The sequence below is a fragment of the Lolium perenne genome, chromosome 3, assembly GCF_019359855.2.
Source record: "Lolium perenne isolate Kyuss_39 chromosome 3, Kyuss_2.0, whole genome shotgun sequence".
Classification (NCBI taxonomy): Eukaryota; Viridiplantae; Streptophyta; class Magnoliopsida; order Poales; family Poaceae; genus Lolium; species Lolium perenne.
In genome coordinates this window covers 111,796,705-111,801,181 of record NC_067246.2, presented here as the reverse complement: position 1 = coordinate 111,801,181, position 4,477 = coordinate 111,796,705, and positions in this window count along the sequence as shown.

Genomic DNA, 4,477 nt, shown 5'->3' with positions numbered 1-4,477 from the left:
ACATAATTATCTTTTCACAATCTTCTTGCCCTTCTTTCTCGCGGTTGAATAATTTAGCCCCGGAACTCCTAGACTTCTTCTCTTGAATGGACGGCCTTTAGGTAGGGTGGTCCTGCTTCTTCTTGTTGTGTATGGTTCTTCATCATCATCATCGTCATCTTCCATCTTCGGATCGCCGTACTGGTCAAAGTCTAGCTCGTTGGCGGCTCCATCCATTCCGATGATGCTCCTTTTGCCTCTCCTCACGACAACACGGCTGGGCTTTGCGCCCGCTGTCTTGGATTTGGCTTCGGGTATAACCATGGTGGTGAAATGCCGGTCTTCTTTTATGACGTTCTTGGCCCACCTGACACGGAACATCGGCACATTCTCTCCGGCGTAGCTCAGCTCCCAGATCTCCTCGATCTTTCCGTAGTATCTCTGCTTGACGTCACCGGTGTAGGACTCCATCGTTACCCCGGAGTTCTGATAATCGCTCTTCATGTCCTTTTCCTCGGTGTAGAATGTGTAGCCGTTGATATCGTACGCCTGAAATGTCATCAGGTTGTGTTCGGCGCCCTGTGACAAGGCGAATATGAGTTTTTCTTCCGCAGAAGAATCCTCGTCTATAGGGTACGTCAGCATCTTGTCCTTGAACCACCGCGTGAAGGTTGAGTTGTGCTCTTTGATTATATCTCCGTCTGTCCTCTGTTGGCCCTGATCACTGTACGTCTTTGCGATGAAGGTTTTGTGCTCTACCACCCAAGGATCGACCACGTCTATGTGTTGTAGCGCGACTAGGTTTGATCTTTCAAAGTCGGCGATTCGACCCTTGAAGTCGACATGCATTTCGCGGCTACCGTCGCGGTGACCCCATCCAGCAAGCTTCCCGAGATGCCTGTTTACGGGCAGGCCAACGGGGTTCTCGATTTCTAGATAACTCGTGCAGAAGGAGATGCACTCTTCGGTCAGAAAGCCCTTGGCTATGCTTCCGTCTGGACGTGACCTGTTGCGAACGTACCCTTTGATGACACCATTCATCCTTTCGAACGGCATCATGCTGTGCAGGAACATCGGCCCCAGTTGGATGATATCCTCCACGATATGTACCAGCAGATGCACCATAACGTCGAAGAAAGCGGGCGGGAAGTACATCTCAAGCTCGCACAGTATCACCACGATCTCTTCCTGTAGCCTTCTAAGTTGCCTCACGCCAACAGACTTCCGAGAGATGACGTCGAAAAAGTTGCATAGGCCAAAAAGCGTTTCACGGACGTGCGCGTCCATGATCCCACGGATTGCAACCGGAAGTATCTGCGTCATCAGCACGTGACAGTCGTGAGACTTCATCCCGCTGAACCTCTGCTTCGCTTTGTCTAGGTACCTGCTTATCTTCCCCGCGTAACCTGTTATCACCAGAATTTGACCGAGTCAGAGGTGGGCCACGATTGAGATAGACTTGAAGATATACATGGAAGGAAGAACAAGAATTGGCCTTATACACGAAGTTGGGCTGAATTGCCCATGTATCTGTAATATAGTAGATCGCATCTTAGATTGAAAGTTAGAGTTTTACTCGTGCACGGTTAGGTGCACGTCCGAATTAGAAAGTCCCCTGGACTATAAATATGTATCTAGGGTTTATGGAATAAACAACAACTCACGTTCAACCCAAAACAAACCAATCTCGGCGCATCGCCAACTCCTTCATCTCGAGGGTTTCAATCAGGTAAGCGACATGCTGCCTAGATCGCATCTTGCGATCTAGGCAGCACAAGCTCCACGTTGTTCACGCGTTGCTCGTACTGAAGCGTCTTTGATGGCGAGCAACGTAGTTATCATAGATGTGTTAGGGTTAGCATAGTTCTTCGTATAACATGCTTACGTAGTGCAACCCTTGCATGTCTAGCCGCCCTCACGCCTATCTCAGGTGTGGGGCGGCACCGCTTGTTCATCATCTAGTAGATCTGATCCGTTACGATTGCTCCTTGTTCTGCAAGGATTAGTTTAATATCTGCAATAGTTAGGCCTTACAAAGGGGGGGAGGATCCAGCGGCACGTAGGGTGGCGTTCGCAAGTCCTAAACAGGATGTTCCGAGGATCAACGTCATGTTGGTTTTTAGGCCTTGTTTAGGATCGGCTTATGAGCACCGTGCGTGGCCGCGAGGCCCAACCTGGAGTAGGATGATCCGATTATGCGGTGAAAACCCTAAATCGTCGTAGATCTCATTAGCTATATCTTGATCAAGCAGGATCACCAAGTATTCGTGCACCCCGTACGAATCATGGGTGGATCGGCTCTTTGAGCCGATTCACAGGATAACCTGAGAGCCGATCGAGGCTCGTATTTAATGTTTACGTGTATGCCATGCAGGAACTAAGCGAGGCATCCCCATCACCTTCCTGACCAGGTATAGGTCAGGTGGCACGCCCTTGCACTTCGCATCGCCGCGTGTGACCAGAAGAGCATTGCGGGCCGTCGCTCGGAGGGGTCTCAGCCAGCCGCAGCTCTAGGCTCTTCCCGGCTCTACCTGTGTTGACAGGCCGCTGCCCGCCGGTGGGTTTTGGCAGTCAACACATTCTAGCACGCCCGGTGGGACAATCATCTACATCAACCACATCGCCATCTACATCTGAGATGGCGGCGGACGGCACGCCAGTCACCTACGAGGAGCTGCCTGCCGAGCTCAAGAAGAAATATGACGAGATCAAGGTCACCCTCGAAGCCGACCTCATCGGCTCTTTTCAGAGAACCCGTTCCCATGGCATCAGATGGAAGGGATTCTCACCGCAAGGTGCACTCGATGGGATAGATCTCTCTGCCCCGTCGGAGGAACGCACCAGGGGCCTACGGCAGGAGATCAACTACTTGGTGGCTCACTCACTACACCGCCACTCTGAAAACTTGGTCAACGTGTTGGAGCGTCTCGCTCTGCGCGTGATCCAGGAGATCATGAGCCACCAGTACTCGCCATCAGGACCAGCTCTCGGGACGCATCAAGGAGAGTTGCCGCTCCAGTCCCGTCCACTGCTGCCATATGCGTTGGCAGCACCAGCGGAAGTGCCGGCTACACCGGCATTCGTCGTCTACAAGATTGGTGGTGACCCTAGTGACTACCAGTTCTTGGCTGAGGCGCCCAAGGAGATCCCTCAAGGATACGCGTGCACGTACGTGCCAGATTGTGGCAACTGGGCACTCTCAAACCAGGCCACAACATCAGGGACTCCGGCGAAGACAGGAGGAACGTCAACGACAGAGCTTGAGAAGCAGACGTGGCTAACTAAGTACGCCACCCCGACGAAACTCCAGAGCCCAGCTCCTGCAGTTGGCTCAGAGCTGGAAAAGCAAACATGGCTGGCTAAGTACGCCACCCCGGCGAATCTTCAGAGTGCAACTTCTGCAGCCAGCACAGCGGATCAGATCAGTACCATACTGAGAGACCAGTTCGGCATGGTGCCGAAAAGATGGGCAATCGGCTATTCCAAACCGTACCCCGACGAGTACGAGATGATCCCGCTACCACCTAAATATCGGCTCCCTGACTTCTCCAAATTCAGTGGATCAGATGGCTCCAGCTCCATCGAGCACGTCGGCCGATATTTGGCGCAACTAGGACCGGCTTCAGTGTCGGATCAGCTACGCGTGAGGCTCTTTTCACAGTCCCTCACGGGATCGGCTTTTGGATGGTATACCTCTTTGCCAGCAAACTCCATCCAGTCTTGGAAGCAATTGGAAGAACAATTCCACACGCAATACCATTCAGGATCTTCCGAGTCTAGTATTGCCGATCTAGCACAACTACGTCAGAAGCGCGGAGAAACGGTAACAGAGTACATCCAGCGCTTCAGGAATCTTAGGAACCGATGTTATTCGGTTCGTATAACTGAAAAGGAAGCAGTCGAGTTGGCAGTAGCTGGCCTTGCAACACAGCTCAAGGACATGGCCTCCCAAGCAGATTATCCCTCGCTGGCGCACATGGTTCAGAAACTATCAGCATATGAACAGCGCCACCCGGACCTGTACCAAGACAAGTTCAAGCGTGCAGTAGTCCTGGTCGATGCAAATGGGTAAAGCCACCAGGGCCGCCCAGGGGATTTGATTTTGACGTGACCAAGACTGAACAAATCTTCGACCTCCTGCTCAAGGAGAAACAGTTGACGATTCCTGAAGGTCTCAAGTTCCCCACGGCGCAAGAGCTGAACGGAAAGCCATACTGCAAATTCCACAACTCGCTCTCCCATACCACCAACGACTGCAGGGTGTGGCGTCAGCACATCCAAGCGGCGATAGAGAAGGGGCGTCTAATTTTCAACCAGTACGCCATGAAGGTCGACACCCAACCCTTCCCCGCCGTTAACATGGTGGAAGTCACCTACCCTGAGGGTTGCCAGCCAGGTCCCACGTTCAGCATCAACATGGTAGGACCTGGGAACCACTCTGGCAAAGATGGAGATGAGGGCAGCTGCTCTCGTAGCAAGGATACAGAGGAGGCCGCTC